We start from the raw sequence: 19,646 nt of genomic DNA, 5'->3' as shown, positions 1-19,646 counted from the left end.
CTCATGGGTAGCAGTAACACACACAGAGAGCATGTATCTTACTTCTCATGGGAAGCAGTAGCACACACAGAGAGCGTGTATTTTACTCCTTATGGGTAGCAGTAACACACACAGAGAGCATGTATTTTACTTCTCATGGGTAGCAGTAACACACACAGAGAGCATGTATTTTACTCCTCATGGGTGGCAGTAACACACACAGAGAGTATGTATTTTACTCCTCATGGGTGGCAGTAACACACACAGAGAACATGTATTTTACTCCTCATGGGTGACAGTAACACACACAGAGAGCATGTATTTTACTCCTCATGGGTAGCAGTAACGCACACAGAGGGCATGTATTTTACTCCTCATGGGTAGCAGTAACACACACAGAGAGCATGTATTTTACTCCTCATAGGTAGCAGTAGCACACACAGAGAGCGTGTATTTTACTCCTCATGGGTAGCAGTAACACACACAGAGAGTGTGTATTTTACTCCTCATGGGTAGAAGTAACACACACAGCGAGCATGTATTTTACTCCTCATGGGTGGCAGTAACACACACAGAGAGTGTGTATTTTACTTCTCATGGGTAGCAGTAACACACACAGAGAGCATGTATTTTACTCCTCATGGGTGGCAGTAACACACACAGAGAGCATGTATTTTAGTCCTCATGGGTAGCAGTAGCACACACAGAGAGCGTGTATTTTACTCCTCATGGGTAGCAGTAACACACACAGAGCATGTATTTTACTCCTCAGGGGTAGCAGTAGCACACACAGAGAGCATGTATTTTACTCCTCATGGGTAGCAGTAACACACACAGAGAACATGTATTTTACTCCTCATGGGCAGCAGTAACACACACAGAGAGCATGTATTTACTCCTCATGGCTAGCAGTAACACACACAGAGAGCATGTATTTTACTACTCATGGGTAGCAGTAACACACACAGAGAGCATGTATTTTACTCCTCATGGGTAGCAGTAACACACACAGAGAGCATGTATTTTACTCCTCATGGGTAGCAGTAGCACACACAGAGAGCGTGTATTTTTACTCCTCATGGGTAGCAGTAGCACACACAGAGAGCGTGTATTTTACGCCTCATGGGTAGCAGTAACACACACAGAGAGCATGTATTTTACTCCTCATGGGTAGCAGTAACACACACATGGATCATGTATTTTACTCCTCATGGGTAGCAGTAGCACACACAGAGAGCATGTATTTTACTCCTCATGGGTAGCAGTAACACACACACAGAGCATGTATTTTACTCCTCATGGGTAGCAGTAACACACACAGAGAGCATGTATTTTACTCCTCATGGGTAGCAGTGCACACACAGAGAGCATGTATTTTACTCCTCATGGGTAGCAGTAACACACACAGAGAGCGTGTATTTTACTCCTCATGGGTAGCAGTAACACACACAGAGAGCATATATTTTACTCCTCATGGGTAGCAGTAACACACACAGGGATCATATATTTTACTCCTCATGGGTGGCAGTAACACACACAGAGAGCATGTATTTTACTCCTCATGGGTGGTAGTAGCACACACAGAGGGCATCTATTTTACTCCTCATTTGTAGCAGTAGCACACACAGAGAGCGTGTATTTTACTCCTCATGGGTAGCAGTAACACACACAGAGAGCATGTATTTTACTCCTCATGGGTAGCAGTAACACCGTCGCCCGCTTGCTTGCTCTGCTGCAAAGTGTCCCTGGAATTTTTTTTGAAATGTTGTCAACTATGAGAGAGCATGTATTTTACTCCTCATGGGTAACAGTAGCACACATAGAGAGTTTATTTTACTCATCATGGGTAGCAGTAACACACACAGGGAGTATGTATTTTACTCCTCATTTGTAGCAGTAACACATAGAGAGCATGTATTTTACTCCTCATGGGTAGCAGTAACACACACAGGGAGTATGTATTTTACTCCTCATGGGTAGCAGTAACACACACAGAGAGCATGTATTTTACACCTCATGGGTAGCAGTAACAAACACAGAGAGCATTTATTTTACTCCTCATGGGTAGCAGTAGCACACTCAGAGAGCGTGTATTTTACTCCTAATGGGTAGCAGTAGCACACACAGAGAGCATGTATTTTACTCCTCATGGGTAGCAGTAGCACACACAGAGAGTGTGCATTTTACTCCTCATGGGTAGCAGTAACACACACAGAGAGCATGTATTTTACTCCTCATGGGTAGCAGTAGCACACACAGAGAGTGTGTATTTTACTCCTCATGGGTAGCAGTAACACACACAGAGAGCATGTATTTTACTCCTCATGGGTAGCAGTAACACACACAGAGAGCATGTATTTTACTCCCCATGGGTAGCAGTAACACACACAGAGAGTGTGTATTTTACTCCTCATGGGTAGCAGTAACACACACAGAGAGCATGTATTTTACTCCTCATGGGTAGCAGTAACACACACAGAGAGCATGTATTTTACTCCTCATGGGTAGCAGTAGCACACACAGAGAGCGTGTATTTTACTCCTCATGGGTAGCAGTAGCACACACAGAGAGCGTTTATTTTACTCGTCATGGATAGCAGTAACACACACAGAGAGCGTTTATTTTACTCCTCATGGGTAGCAGTAACACACACAGAGAGCATGTATTTTACTCCTCATGGGTAGCAATAGCACTCACAGAGAGCATGTATTTTATTCCTCATGGGTAGCAGTAGCACACACAGAGAGCGTGTATTTTACTGCTCATGGGTAGCAGTAACACACACAGAGAACATGTATTTTACTGCTCATGGGTGGCAGTAACACACACAGGGAGCATGTATTTTACTTCTCATGGGTAGCAGTAACACACACAGGGAGCATGTATTTTACTGCTCATGGGTGGCAATAGCACACACAGAGAACTGATTTTCCCCTTCTTGTCTTCTAGTAGCAAACAAAGAGTAAGGGTTTTACCTGTGACTATCAGTAACACACAGAGCAATGGTTTTACCATCTCAGCATAATTCAATGATTTCTGTAATCATCCTTGTCTGGCAGTAACACAAGACAGTAACACACACAAACCACTGATTGAACTCATTTTGTGCAAGTAATAGATCAATCATTTTTTTAACCCCTTTTGTGCCAGTAGCAGATTTAGCAGTCATTTAAAGGATCTGTTCCAGTACAACATAAAGCAATTTATTTGGCTGCAACTTGAGGACAAAAATTCCTTAACTTTTACATGAAAAAATAATAATATATTCTTTATAATTCATGTAAAGCATGTGGTTTTAAGATATATCTCAATTAACTTCAATTATCAAATTTGCTTTGTTCTAAATATCCTTTGCTGAAAAGCATATCTTATGCCCAGGAGCTGCAATGCATTATGGGGAGCTAGCTGGTGATTGGTGACAGGCATATGCCTTTTGCTATTGGTTCACCAGATGTGTTCAGGTAGGTCCCATTAGTACATTGCTGCTCTAAAACTGACTTTAATTTTGTACAGTTTTAAGCAACAATACAATATTAAGATGATCAAACACACCAGGTCATTTTCTTTTTTTTTTTTTTTTTTTTAATTTTCAGGTTAAATATATAACAATGCAAAGAAATATTGGTCAAAGGCATTACATACATGACATAACCAAAGCTTAATAGTTACAGTAGAATATTACAATTGCAAGATCAATAGAAATGATTTTCAGTCATGTCTGCCATTATATGTAGATAAATGTACGAATCAGCAAAAATATACGATATAGCACAGACAAACCTCTGAATTTTGTTTGGTTTTCCCCATAATTGGGGATAGGATAAAAGGGATTATGGTGATTAACTATCTTGGATGGTGCTGCCAAATCTACGTTCTCTCTGTACCATCTGACCTGTCTTATGGCTATTATATTTCCTTTCTTCCTTTACTGCTTTCCTCCCGCTAAGCTCAGCGGGGGAAGAGTGAGACAGAAAGTCCAGAGTCAGGCCTCTGAAGAAAGGAGCTCATCAGGGAGGGGGAGGGTGTTGTGGGAGGGAGGGAAAGAAGGGGAGGAGAGGGAGATAAAAAAAAAAACATTCTTGAAGTCTGGTATTAAGTTTATATCAGATATAAGGGTGCAAAATAGGTCCAAAGGCACCTGTTCTCCTCTATTGATTTTGTATCCAGTCAGTCCATATCTCCCAATAGTTGTCAATACGCTCCTGCGAGCTATAAACAAATCTCTCCATATTGGCCAAGTAGTTCACGACTTTACAGACATCGGACAGAGAGGGAGCTTCACTCTGCTTCCAGGCCCTGGCAATGCATAGCCTGGTCACGGAGATAATATAAATTATCATATTTTTGGTGTGTTCTGGGAATTTATCATCAAAGATGTGAAAGATAATGTTCTGGGGGTTCAACGCTATCTCTATATAGAATTCAACAGCAGCTCAACATCTCTCCACAGGATCGCCACTTTTGTACACAACCACCATATGTGGGAGTCCGAGCTATCATGGCCACACTGTCTCCAACATAATGGAGAGGTCGTATTGAACATCCTGGCCAACCTAGTAGGAACCCTGTATCTCTACAGGACTTTAACATATCCTTTAAATATCGTCACACATTGAATTGTTCTTTTTGTAAGAGTTCCTGCCTTGATAATTTCTAGTTCCGTAATGCTTAGGTTTAGTTCTCTACACCAGGCCTTGGTTTGCCAAGGAAGCCCTTGAGAGTGGTCCTTTAATAGGGCCCCATAGTGAAAAGTGAGGGGTTGTATCACCCTCTGGCCCCCTTGTCATCTCTCTTCCCATCTAGAGTGTCCTCTAAGGCTTTTTTTGGGAAAATCCCATGTCTTCATCAGGCTTAGTATCCTATAGCATTCAAATCTAAACCATGAAGGTGAATCAATGCACATATTGATAACCTGAGGAACTGACGCTAGTCTTTCATTGAGATATAGATTTTCAGCTAGTGTTATTTTTTTGTCTATCCATTATTCTAAATGTATGTTGGGGAGGTTCCAAAGCAGACCTTTCAGCTAGTGAATTGGGGACGGATTTGGAGATATCTCTAAATGATGTTGGAGATCATGCCATAGACAAATATTTTGTTGGACTATGGGGTTCTCTATCTTTTTCGCCAGAGATTTATAGCTTGGAACCCATATGGCATTCGGCAAGTCTAGTCCTAATGGCAAGGTCATTTCTTCCAGCCTATACCATCCAGGTTTCTCTGAGCGTAAGCACCAGGCCATTATATGGGATAGTCTCGCACCTCATAATACAGAAAGGTGTTGGAAAACGAGACTCCACCTTTTATGAATTCTCTTTGCATAAACTTATGTCCTATTCTAGGGGTTTTATCCATCCAAACGTATCTGGTGAATATCTGATGAATTTGCTGTAGGACGGCATGGGGAATATTCAAAGGGATGCACCTAAACAGGTACAAGGCCTTTGGGAGCAGTGACATTTTAATCATGGCTATTCTGCCAAGCCAATAGATCTCCCTGAAATCCCACCAATTATAGATCTAAAGTCTACAATAAGGGCGTCAAAGTTGAGTTTCAGGACATTTTCTATATCTGCACTAAGCTCTATACCTAGGTGCGTAAGAGATCAGGAAGACCACTGAAAATTGTATCTTGTTGCAGCATATTCAACTGTTCCTGAGGGATATTAATACAGTATGCTTCTGTCTTGGCCATGTTTACTTTATAATAGCTAAGTTTGCCAAACTGCTCAACTAATTGAAATACAGAATGCACAGAAGATGTGGGGTTTGTGAGGAGAAAGGTGACGTTGTCGGCATAAAGCACAATTTTTTCCTTGCGGGTGCCAAATGAAATTCCCAATATTTGCGTCGAGCTACGGACAGCTTGTGCCAGCGGTTCCATAGCCAGGGTGAATATCAAAGGAGACAGGGGACACCCCTGCCTGGTGCTATTCGTTATAGAGATTTCTGGAGAGCAGAATCCAATGCCTCTTACTTAAGCATACGGGTATGAGTGTAGGACTCTGATCATAGTTATCACTGGGAGCGGAAATCCGAAGCCTTCAGAACTTCCCATAGGTAGTCCCATCTGACCCTGTCAAAAGCCTTCTCGGCATCAAGTGACAGGGCCATCAGGGGCACCTTTTCTCTCTTTGCCTCTGAGAAGACTGTGAGCAGTCGCCTAGTATTATCGTCCCTTGTCAGCCGTGTACAAAGACGACCTGATCTACCTGAATTAGTGAGGGCAATAGGAGTGTTAATCTGTCTGCTATCAGCTTGGAGTATAGCTTAGTACCCACATAAATTAGGGAAATAGGCCTATAGTTATAGCAATAAGAAGAGTCTTTACCCGGCTTCGGGATCACTATAATGTTAACCTCCTAATTTTCTCTTAAGATTTGCCCTTCCGCCTTAACCTCATTAAATGTCTGGCATAAAATATTTAGAGTTTGGTTAGGGGACAACTTATTTTGCTTTTCTTTTAGCCTGATATCACAAATCAATTTACCTAGTGGGGCACCTCTTTTTTTTTTTTATTTATTGCCATCCAGGCAATGCAGAATCCCCTTAAATAGGATTTCAAAGCAGCCCACCTTATTTGGTGGGATGTTTGGTCCACAGGGTTGGTAGACAAAAAGTCCTCCACTTTGTCAGCAATGTCCTATGACAATGTCACATCCTCCCATATGAACTTGAGAAGTCTCGATGCTGGCCTGGTGGACAAGGATCCGGTCTCCATGAGCGAGAAGGATACTGCCTCATGGTCGGACCAGGAGCAGTTATGTATCTTAGACTCTGAGACCGTATTCATAGTCCTGGAGTCAACGAAAAAATATTCAAGTCTCGAATAAGAGTGGTGAGGGGGCGAAAAATAAGAATAGTCCCTCGAATCCAGATGGCATGACCTCCACACATCATACAATGAAGACTGAAAGATTAAGTGTCTAAACTTAGGAGAGGAGGACCTAGAGAAAGAGTTGAGTTTTTTTATCGCCTAGTAGTTTTTTTTATCTATAAGTGGATTCAATAAAAGATTAAAATCACCTCCCACCACTAGGGTGCCCTGTTTCAATCTCTCTGCCAGATTTAAAATCTTACGTATAAATATCACTTGGCCTTGATTAGGAGCATAAATATTCACCAGAGTGTAGATTTGGTTATTAAGTTTACAAATTAATATTAGATATCTGCCCTCTGAATCAGCCTCAACATGAATTTGGTGGAAAGTAACATTTTTACTAATCAGAATGGAAACTCCTCTACTTTTCTCTTGATACACTGAATTATATGTCTTAGGGTACTGTGAGAACTTTACAGTCGGGACCTTGTCAGCTGCCCAATGCGTTTCCTGAAGATAAATTACATCACTATGAAGTTTTTTCATAAAGTTATGGAGAATACTCCATTTGGTTGGGATATTTAACCCCTTAGCATTTAGAGTAACAAATCAAAGGCTAGGTGTATTGTCCATATTGCCTCCTCTATGTCTATCTCTTCTATTCTCTGTATTATCTCTTTTACACCAGAGAGATAAAAAAAGGGGGGGGGAGGGACAGTCAACAGGGGGAGGGGGTATAGGTTAGAGCTCTAGTCTGAACTAATTCTCTTTAGGGAGCCAGGGTAAGGCTCCAATAGGAATAAGAGTCAGATTCAGTGGCCTACGTTATAGCTAAATTATACTAAGCTCTACAGCATGTACTTAACGTCCAGCAAACTGGAATTGACAGTCAGAGAGCCCAAATAGACATGCACGTATCTAGTTAAGTAATAGGGAGGTATAAAATCTAAAAAATGTAGATTAAAAAGCTCAGGGTAAAGACACCAAACTCCTGGTATACCTAAAATGTCCCCTAATATAGGTGTATAGAATGGATACAAAATTAAAATTAAACAGGAGCGCTATAGCTAAAGGTGCGGATGTAGGTGAAATAAATATACAAACTTGTGAGTCTCAGAACTATACAATTTACGTGTTCAATTTCATTAGTAATTTGAAATAATAGGAAAGTGTCAGGTGCTTAGTGATAAAGTGATTTGTGCATACTGTGGTTACAAGAAGTATTTAAAAAGCAAAATAAACTAAAGTAAAACAGTGACAAGTTAAGTGTTATTTAGCAGGGCTCTGCCTTAAAATTCTTATTTAATGTAACGTACACAAATAACAAAGTAAAAACACAATATATTAAAAAACGGACGTCTCCGTATATAGCTAAATATGCCAATACACCAATATTGCCAGAATGTGTCTCCTTATATTCAGAGAAGTGGATTGGTGATACAGTCTTACCCCCAAACAATTGCGGCTTATGATGAAGGAAGAAAGAAAATTACCGCCGTAGCGGAAGTGACGTCACTTATAGGGGCGCTGGTCTGGTTGAGTACTCCGATTGGTTCCTGTTGTGATCGCTTTCAGGTATCGGCTTCTTAGTTCCACAGTGGTAAGGTATCCGCTCTTTATGTGCCCAAATGCATGCAGGATACTGTTAACGGCTGTTGTGTGTTAAAAGCAGCTGTTTAAGTAGAGGCAAAGTTCCATTTATAACCTTCAATAAGGCTTGTAATGTCGGTACATAGACAAGTACCAGGAAGATGCAAAGTTAATCTAAAAGTTAGCAACAAACATCAACGCGTTTCTCCCTCTGCAGGGCTTTCTTAAGATCTTGAGAAAGCCCTGCAGAGGGAGAAACGCGTTGATGTTTGTTGCTAACTTTTAAAACTTCAAGGAGTAGATCACAGCCATCAGTTGCTGTTACATATTAATGCTACTTGTCGTTTGTGGAACTTTTAACTTTGCATCTTCCTGGTACTTGTCTATGTACCGACATTACAAGCCTTATTGAAGGTTATAAATGGAACTTTGCCTCTACTTCAACAGCTGCTTTTAACACACAACAGCCGTTAACAGTATCCTTTGGGCACATAAAGAGCGGATACCTTACCACTGTGGAACTAAGAAGCCGATACCTGAAAGCGATCGCAACAGGAACCAATCGGAGTGCTCAACCAGACCAGCGCCCCTATAAGTGACGTCACTTCCGCTACGGCGGTAATTTTCTTTCTTCCTTCACCATAAGCCGCAATTGTTTGGGGGTAAGACTGTATCACCAATCCACTTAATAACCCTAACTGGGACTGTTGTATCCCTTCTCTGAATATAAGGAGACATATTCTGGCAATATTGGTGTATTGGCATATTTAGCTATATACGGAGACGTCCGTTTTTTAATATATTGTGTTTTTACTTTGTTATTTGTGTACGTTACATTAAATAAGAATTTTAAGGCAGAGCCCTGCTAAATAACACTTAACTTGTCACTTTTACTTTAGTTTATTTTGCTTTTTAAATACTTCTTGTAACCACAGTATGCACGAATCACTTTATCACTAAGCACCTGACACTTTCCTATTATTTCAAATTACTAATGAAATTGAACACGTAAATTGTATAGTTCTGAGACTCACAAGTTTGTATATTTATTTCACCTACATCCGCACCTTTAGCTATAGCGCACCTGTTTAATTTTAATTTTTTAATAGGGAGGTATGTCAGATGAATCTGTGTTCTTTTGTTTACTTAGTAAACCTTGGTATTACCATGGGGGGGGGGGGTGGATTTGTAGTCTACCAATAGATATAAAGTAAAGGGGAAAGATTCCGGCCAGGGAATTCTCAGTAATATAAATTAATGGGGTAGAATCTACCACCTTGTTCAAGGGAGATGGTCCCATTCATTACTGCAGGGTTTAGAGCCATAAATGCAAAGGTGGAAGTAGGGGTCTGGTCTTGTCCACAATGGGTGGTAGGTCTCCCAACCTCCCTCCAAATCATTGCTATCCTATCATCTCAAGTGTCGGTGCTGTAATAGCTGCATAGTTTGCACTGCTCCTAATATCGAACCACTTCTATATATGTCTTATGTATCTATTCCCTGCACTTACTAGTTAGTCCACAAAATGCCTTTGTCGCTACCTGTATACATTCATGATATAGAACCCTAGTTTAAACTGTAGGCCTAATACGAGGTAAGCTAATCCTGTAATGCCTTGTGGCTAAGTTATTTTACTTGTCAGTATCATTGTGGTCTATGAAATGATAGGGGCTCAGTAGCAGCATCTTCTAGCTAAATGTGACTGTCCATGTCCAAGATTCCAGAAGACCACAGACCCACCTGCATCAAACCACAGCAGATCAGAGGGTGGTAACCACAATACAAACTCTAGTGTGGGTCTGAGCACAAACCCGACATTGGAATCACTATTACCTCGGAATTACAAAGTTACGTTAAGGCATATACATTTTAATGACACATGATCTCATAACTGTCAGTAACAATTTTAAACATTCATAAAAGCATATACTCCATTTCCAGACTACAAGTTCTTCCATAAATATTCAATGAGCATAATCTTATATCCATTATCTATATTCAAGTTAGGGTCGGAGAGCCCCAGTCTATACCTCTAGGTGCAATCAGTGTGTGCCCACCTAACCTAGGGCCTTCTGGGAACCTTTGGATATAAAAAGAAGTCAACTAATCTTCATTAATCTATTAGCGTTGTTATGTGGCTAGTGTGTGTCTATGCGCTGTGGTTAAATATGGAGGTAATAACATGTTAGAGTACGGCCAAATTTGATTCAGAACATCAAAATTAGAAATGTACTCCACTAGATTTGTTAGTATCTTGGGTATTTAAATATGTACAAAAAATTAAGCGTGACATGCATCTTAGTGAGTAAGCACCTCTCCAGGGCTGGGTTTTAGGAGTATGCCGTATATCTCTATCTTTGGCTGGTCTATATTCTTATTTTACTGGCTGAGTATATCCATATGTACTCATTGAGATTCTACAGACATTTGCTAGCTGGTCAGCGGGGTGTGTTTAATGTTATTCAGTTCTATAGGGTCATATTCTATGCATCAAATTTTGTTTTATATGTACTTACAGGGTGTGAATCCAAAGGTTTAATATCTGTGTGAAGTATAAGATAATCTATTTTCACCCTAGCTATTCCCTTAGTCATTATGCTAGATGATATCCTTGTAATAGTAATAGGAATAAGGACTATGTAATAAAAGAGTGCAATAAAATATTATATAAAACATTACAGTTTTAACAAAAGTGCTAACTTTTATGGCCTTATGGCAAACCTACAAAAAAATTATAACTCTAAACAAGGCACAGTAATAATAAGTGCTGTAAACTGGAACAGTGATATAAAAAATAAAGCCTGAGACTGTCCTTAAGTAGAACATATCTTGGCCGCCACGGCCAGGTCAACCTTCATCATATATACTGGAGTCCAGCCGCTGAAGGCAAATTACTTCAATTATAAAGACAATGTCTCAATGCTGTAAATTAAACAGTTATTAGGAAGTAACAGAACTAAGGCAAAATCAACAGTTAGTATCAAAGGTATACTCATCGGTAGCTCTCCTCCAAACGATCCTCTGTCTGGTCAGACAAAATAGAGTCCACAACAAAACTGTCTTTTAGAAGAGGATGGTCGCTGTGGGAGAGGTCTCCATTCTAATGCTGCCTGCTGAAGAATTGAGGATGATGCGGTGGTTTAATCTTTCTCTCTGGGCGAAGAAAACTTGTCTTCAGCCACATTTTCTCTGACTGTGGCCCAACCTCTGAGTAGCTGCTGACCTTTAGCTGGGGTATCAGCCGGATATAGATGACCTCCCTTGTTTATTAAGAGTTTAGTTGGATAGCCCCATCTGTACTTTATTCCTTGCTGTCGCAACACCTTAGTGATTTCACGGAAAGTCCCTCTTTTCTGGATGGTATATTGCAACAAGTCTGGGAAGACTTGAATATTTTAAAACTTTTCAGGTAAAGAGGGGTTCAGGAAGATTGCTCTGAAAATTTGTTCCTTGTATGTAAAAAAATGAAACCTGGCTATGACATCTCTCGGTTTTCTCTGCAGGTACATTTTTCCCCCTAGGGAGCCTGTGGACTCTATCTATCTAGGTCTCATTAGGGAAGTCAGGAGGGCAAAGAAGTTCGCAGAATTCAGTGAGAAATTTTCCCAGATTTGATGACGGGAAATCTTCTGAAAGTCCCCTGAATGTCAAGTTATTCCGGCATGACCAGTCCTGCATGTCCGCCATTTTGGTTTCAATAGAGTCCATCATATCTACCAGGACCCGCGAATGGTTAGTTAAATTGACCTGCTCTATGGCCAGGTCCTCCTGCTTCCTCTCCAAGATGTCAATTCGTTCACTGATGGCACCTATATCTTTACGGAGATCTGCAACTGATCCCTTAATTGCCTTGGTAAGAGATTCCTGCAGGGAATTGAGTCTCTGAGTTAAAGTTGTCACTATGTCTGATGCCATGGAGTCTGCCATGTTTCCTGTATTCTGGGAGCACTGTTTAGTGAAAGTGCCTTTATCCTTTAGTAGTGGAGAATTTACTCTGCAATCCGCATCCCTTTCCGTAGTTGTTTTCGTCTTAAAGGGATCCGCCACAAATTTTTTGTACTCTGATGATTTTGTGGTCTTTTTCTTAGACCCTTGCCGCATGTTAGAAATGACAGAAAAGGTCTGGACTGCAGTATTGGCTAGGATGCAGCTGCAGATAGAATATAGGTCTAGTTAGTTGTGTTGCTTTTACTGTCTGTAAACAGCACCTAACTCTTTAATATTTTCAGCAAATGGGACCTCTTTAAAACGCTCAAGCCATGTGGACCCAAAGATTTTTGCATGCTCATCTTGAGTAGACTACTATTCAAAATCCATATGTGGTTTAATACAACCGGTCTTTAAAATTGCATTTTAACCATCAGGAGCAGCTATCATCTCCAGTGCCTGTAAGTTACAGTGTCTCTATGGGCTATTATTCTGAAGCACTGCTTTCATCTAGGCGCTATAATTCCATCTAACCGCTCAGGGTATAATGTCAGATAGCAACTTGTGTTTCCTGCTATAAGAAAAACCTGGTATTCGGCCTCCTAACCAGGGTCTCTAAACAGGGTTGCCTAATGGTCTTTTCGTTAGCCAAATCTACCCTGTCAAGTGAAGAGGGGCACTCTCCTCTTCACATAGATAGGCCACGTGGCCTCAGGACTATTCTCACAGTTTCAGGGAAGATGGCGCCTTGCGACCCAAAAAAATTGTGTGTTCTGCGGTATTATTGTTACAGCCATTAGCTGGCTACTATAGTCTGTCCTATCTGATATTTATGTGAGGTCTTGGTGAGATCTTAGTGGGAGCCTACGGGACGTGAGTATACTGCTTGTATTCGTGCCCTCTAACTCACTTGTAATATGTCGGAGCTCCAATGATCGTCAGCCTCCTCACACAACTTCCTTGTCCTCTGTCAGCCGGTCAGGTCCGGAGCAGTATTCTTTATCCTGCATAAGTGGTTAGGCACTCTCACCATGATATGCCGCCCGGTCAGCATGGCCTCATCCGGATCTTATTTGGGATTTACCACCCGAAATTGTAGCCTGTGGTGTACTTTCAGTAAATTCTAACTTCAGCAACTGTTAACAAAGCTATTAAAGCAATTTAGACTTTAGATATATGCTCCAAAACTTTATATAAGTTGTATTTAGTCTGGAGCTCTTAATGCGTGCGTCTGCTCAGACCGGCTGTTGGCTCTGCCCCCTTTCTTTTTTTAATTTAATATTAATTTAAGTGTAAAATATTTTATATGTATTTTACTGTATTTTACTGGGCAACTGGTTAAACACTAAACTGTCCAGTTCAATATTAGATACATGGCATTATTTACTGATACTGAACTGTTGAAGAAAATGGAGGATTTGGGATCTTTAAAGTTAAATCAATCATCCCAAAAGGAATAAATAAAGAATTAAATGTGTATTTATTTTTGTTGATCATTAGAGGAGGATGTTTGCATTTGTTCCAAGTTTCTTGTCTGACCGACATTCTGTTGTAACTATAAACATTTTTTTTTAAATGTAAAAACTATAGGTTTAACCAATAGATGGCGTCAGTATATTACTGTATTGACCACCGGTAGATGCCAATGGCACATGTATGAGTAAATAGTACAAGCTTGAAATGGATGTGAAAGGGTTAATGATATTTATTACTATTAAGTGAACTCCATCTTTATGAGTACGCTTTTTTATATTCATTTATCTTTATTAAAATTCTGATAGAACAACAAAGTCTTAAATGGTAAGAAAACAAAAGAGAGTATAATGGGGTGTGTGTAAAAAAGTTGTTATTTATAGGTTAAGAGCAAAAGGAAAAGAGAAGAGAGGGTGGGTAAATCAACTGATCCCAATTCTCTTGTCCCCCATTTTATGTCCAAGAAGAGAAGGGCTCAGAGTAATGCGCTGCTTTATTACTACATTCTGCATTATACGCTGCTAGGTTGCATGGCCCCTACTAATGTATCCCAATAAAACTTAATATCATGATAGAGAGGCAATTTCCGTCTCCAAAAATATGTGTACTCTTCTAGGAAAATGAGATTGGTTGCATTGTGAATCCACTCTGTAAGAGAAGGGGTCATTTTTGTGTAATGAGGGACCCTGCGCTATGTAGACATATTTTAGAAGATTCCATCTGATTTTACAGAAGTTTTTGGGTTTATGATTATGATTTAAGATTTTTAAAAGCAGACTCCACACATATACACAAAGGTGTTATTTTTTTGCATTGCCACCATATTTGGGATACTGTGCCATTTGGCCACATCCTCTCCAACAAGTATTATTTGTGTTAGGATAGATACGATCAATGCGAACCGGAGTAAGCTACCAGTGTAACAACGATTTGTGATCAGTTCTAACATTCTTGAGGAAAAAGAGGATTTGCAGGTATTGAAAAATATTTTTTGCCATGAGTTGTCAGAGATACCCCTAAGTCTGCTTGCCATTGCGATATATCCTGTGGTATGTGTGAGCTGGGGCTCTTCCAGTAGTTTACTAGCTATGGAGAGTGTACCAGAAGGTAATGTATCCAGGAGACACAGGCGTTCAAAGTTAGTGGGATTCCTGAGAAGATCCTTCCCATGAGGGGAATTACTGATTAAATGAAGTAATGAGCATATTTAAGCTACAATGTAAAAGAGCATCATGCAATGTCTTGTCAGATCTTTGTTTTAAATTACCCCCATTCTACCAATTTCATGAATGGGACTTTAGATCCAATTTATCCCTCATAAAGCCTACTGGGTTTGAGGCCTCCTATTAGTTCAGCATTATAAGAAATAAAATACATACGTAACACCAGAGAAGATTCACCTTTTTATAAATCTCATAGTATCCCGATTGTTAAAGATATGAGAATACAAGGGGGACACTTTGGTCAATCGTGGTCTTGCTACTGAATTAAGCCAACATAGGGAGCCCACAGGCCGTGTTCTTAGGAGAGATGAATCAATAGAGGACAAGCTTTTATATCTTTTTCTGGAGAACAAAATAGGTATGCAATATTTCTTTTAATTCATGGCTTAATGCAACTCCATAAAAAACTCAAGTATGCTTCAAAAGATGCCAACAAAGTACACAAGGAGGGCGCTTGGAGCAAATATCAAAATTATGTGCACTTTTTGCTTTAAAGGGACACTGAACTCAATTTTTTTCTTTTGTGATTCAGATAGAGCATGAAATTTTAAGCAACTTTCTAATTTACTCCTATTATCAAATTTTCTTCATTCTCTTGGTATCTTTATTTGAAATGCAATAATTTATGTTTAGATGCCGGCCCATTTTTGGTGAACAACCTGGGTTGTTCTTGCTGATTGGTGGATAAATTTATCCACCAATTAAAAAAGTGCTGTCCAGAGGTCTGAACAAAAAAAAAAAAACTTAGATGCCTTCTTTTTCAAATAAAGATAGCAATAGAATGAAGAAAAATTGATAATAGGAGTAAATTAGAAAGTTGCTTAAAATTGCATGCTCTATCTGAATCACAAAATGTTGTTTTAGTAGTATGTCTATCTAGGAAGGAGATTGCTAGGCTTGTAAAAGTCATTAATCAGTGCAAGACCCCTTTTTTGTGTTACTTTGATACAAAAAATGCCAACTACGGTATGTAATTCTTGTACGACATTTCAGAAATAAATGCACTACATTTATTTATTCAATTGATGGTAAAAAAGAAGCATGAAATAGACACAACTTATAACATGCAATAGCACAAATGTAATATATTTGTTCTGCTGCTCTTGCATTTAATTCTATATAAGTAGAACAATACAACTTAAAGGGACACTGAACCCAATTTTTTTCTTTCGTGATTCAGATAGAGCTTTAAATTTTAAGCAACTTTCTAATTTACTCCTATTATCAAATTTTCTTTATTCTCTTGGTATCTTTATTTGAAATGCAAGAATGTAAGTTTAGATGCCGGCCCATTTTTGGTGAACAACCTGGGTTGTCCTTGCTGATTGGTGGATAAATTCATCCACCAATAAAAAAGTGCTGTCCAGAGTGCTGAACAACAACAAAAAAGCTTAGATGCCTTCTTTTTCAAATAAAGATAGCAAGAGAATGAAGAAAAATTGATAATAGGAGTAGATTACAAAGTTGCTTAAAATTGCATGCTCTATCTGAATCATGAAAAAAAAAAATTGGGTTCAGTGTCCCTTTAATTATGTTTTTCTAAAGGATTGTTATTAACCCCATAGTTGCAGTATGTGCAATAATAAAATACTCTAGTTCACTATTGGACTATTATATCCCTTTAAAATAAAGCCAAACATTTATGTGTAAGTGACTCAGTGGAGGAGAGCAGCAGAGATACTCTGAGTTTATGACCGATTTGTGAAAAAAATGGGTATTCTAACTTTTTATTTATCACTGCAAAATGACAGCATCCAAGAGGTATGAGAGCCTGAAACATATCAGCCATAAGGAGAACTAACCTAAATTTCACAATGACTGTGTTATCTTAAAACAAAAGCCTCTCACCCTAATGATCTTAGAGAAATAATCTGTAAGCAGAGTATGCCTATGCACTTTTTATTCTGGTTTGTCCATACGTGAAACGTGAATCCTTCAAGAATGTAAAGCGGACAGACTTGCCATGTAACTAAGAAAATGATTTATTTCGAATAATACATCTAAGAGGGTCACCAAACGTGATGCAGGCAATAAGGTTACAAGCACAAAAGGGTTAAAATGAGACTTAGGGGCCGATTTATGTAGCTGCGAATGCAGCTGTTTCCGCGCCGGAAACATAAGTTAAGGAGCAGCGTTCTTGAGACCGCTGGTCCATAACTTGTCCACCACCTCTGAGGCGGCGGAAAGCAATCTTCCCGATTGGATACGATTTGGATGATTGACATCCCCTGCTAGTTACCGATCGGCCGCAAATCTGCAGGGGGCGGCATTGCACAAGGATTTCACAAAAAATGTTTGTGCAATGATAAATGCCGACAACGTATGCTGTCTGTATTTATCAATGTCGGGCAGACATGATCCGCTTCAGTGGATCATGTCCGCCCGCATCATGATAAATCAGCCCCTTAGCTGCTACTGATGAATCAACTGGATTTTTTATGTAGCCTGTAATGACCTTCCCAAGATGAGTTTGATTTCATGATAAAGTTAATGGCTATTGGCTAAAATATAAAGTGATACCTGTTCTGGCATGATTTGCACACCTTGAAATTTTTTTAGCGCATGTCATTTTAAGATTATCAAACCTAGAAAAGAGGTTAAACACACAGTAGAAGTACCGCTCAGTACCCGTTAAGCACTACTGGTCTAGAGCGGAACCGGACGCTGATCCAATCAGCAGAGCTAGTCACACAACTTAGATGCAGAGCTCTGCAGATCCCAAGCAGCACCTCCACTGTCTGTTTAACCCTTTTGTGGGGTTAAACACACAGTAGGGCATCTAATTTTTCGACTATTATGACCTTCAAAATGCCACCATTTTACAGGTATTATACACTGGAGATTCTAACTTTATAATGTCCCTGCTGGTTTACTTTCCCCGAATGACCTCAGGTTCTAGAACACCCACCCACCAACCATTAGGGGCTACAAATTCTCTAAAACTATAAAAAGGGTCACAGACCTCAGAACACACTAGCTATACACAGACTTAACATGGGACCCAAGGGGGGGGGGGGGGGGTCTAACCTCACATAAGTAAAAGGTTCAGACTTTTTGTCCTGAAGTTCATATTAAAAGAAGGTTATACATGATTAAACAGCAGATATCCTTAAAGGGACATGCAAGTGCAAAATGAAAATTCTCTAAAGTCAGCTCCCTAGTAACAATGCACTAATAGGAACTAACTGAAGACATCTGGTGAAGCAATGACAAGAGACAAACGTGTGTAGGCACCACTCTCCAGCTAACTCCCAGTAGTGCATTTCTGCTGCTGAGAATATGTATATATGCTTTTCAACAAAGGATACTAAGAAAACAACGTAAAATTGTGATTTTAAATTAATAGTGCCTTAAAAGTATTGCATATGCTCTATCTGAATCATAAAAGTTGAATTTTGACTTCAATGTCCCCTTAAGATCTGGTGTTATTGAAATATTGTGGATTCAGCCTTATTTATAGTAGAAAGACATAACTGTCACGTTGGCCCCACTAAAACCTTGCTGAGATAATTAAATTGCAGGTCTCACCATTATATTTATAAGTTGTTTTGGGTTCTTTATATATTTTTTTATTGTTGGCCTCACTCTCTCATATGTGGGGTGAGGTCTCTGGCACTAGATATAATAAAAGCACAGATAGAAGTAATGTTTATAAATGTCCAGGGATAATGAGATGCATCAGCTGTTGTACAAAGTTGTGGAAGGTGAGATCCTATTTCAGTCAAAATCTTGTCCCTCAGCAATGTCACAACAGTATTGTCAGGGTTAACATCCTTACCATGACAGTAATAATATAAATGTCAAGTCACCATAGATCATATTCAGTTATTGAGCCAGTAATGGTCTATACATTTTAATCTGATAAACTGGTCACTGTAAGAGAAATTAAAAGCATGATAATTACAGCTCGCTTTGCTCTTAGTGGTGTGAAATGTGTAAGTGGCAAGTTGAAGTTATAAGCAGCATGTTAAAAACAGAAATGCTGATCTGAAACTTAAGTCACATGACACCCTAAGTGTATTTAAAACAGTTGTCTGTGCCAATACTTCTGTAGGCACCTGTTTTACTACCCAACCACTCCCCATTACACATCAATCCCTGAGATATCAGAGATGATTTAATCTTAAACCAGCTGTCTCTCACTGCTGTTTTCATTTTCCCACTTAGCAAATGTCTCTTTCCCCCTCACCTCTTGCAAGAATGATCAAAGTCTGGTGGACAGTGGGTACATCTTCACTCCTTTCCACCAGGGGGAATGAGACACGCCACATAACAGGTGGTGAAGTGGTTTAAGAAGAAGCAGCGGTCTGATGACCTCTGCTTCTTAAAGGGACAGTAAAGTAAAAAAACAAACTTTCATGATTCAAATAGGGCATGCAATTTTAAACAACTTTCCAATTTACTTTTATCACCAATTTTGCTTTGTTCTCTTGGTATTCTTAGTTGAAAGCCAAACCTAGGAGGTTCATATGCTAATTTCTTAGATCTTGAAGGCCGCCTTTAATCTGAATGCATTTTGACCACAAGAGGGCGTTAGTTCATGTGTTTCATATAGATAACATTGAGCTCATGCACGTGAATTTACAGAAGAGTGAGCACTGATTGGCTAAAATGCAAGTCTGTCAAAAGCACTA

At 39.5% G+C, this 19,646-nt stretch overlaps 1 long non-coding RNA gene across 1 annotated transcript in view; it reads right to left on the bottom strand.

Annotated features, from left to right (window-relative positions):
• LOC128638096 (uncharacterized) overlaps positions 1 to 19,237 on the bottom strand; it is a 49,584-nt gene extending 30,347 nt beyond the window's left edge. Inside the window, exon 1 of the long non-coding RNA XR_008399045.1 lies at positions 19,202 to 19,237. This is a non-coding gene — a long non-coding RNA (uncharacterized LOC128638096). The remainder of the gene's footprint in view (positions 1 to 19,201) is intronic.
• Between the last annotated feature and the right edge of the window lie 409 nt (positions 19,238 to 19,646).

This window comes from Bombina bombina, chromosome 8, assembly GCF_027579735.1.
Source record: "Bombina bombina isolate aBomBom1 chromosome 8, aBomBom1.pri, whole genome shotgun sequence".
Lineage (NCBI taxonomy): Eukaryota > Metazoa > Chordata > Amphibia > Anura > Bombinatoridae > Bombina > Bombina bombina.
This window is presented reverse-complemented; position numbering and strand designations above follow the sequence as displayed.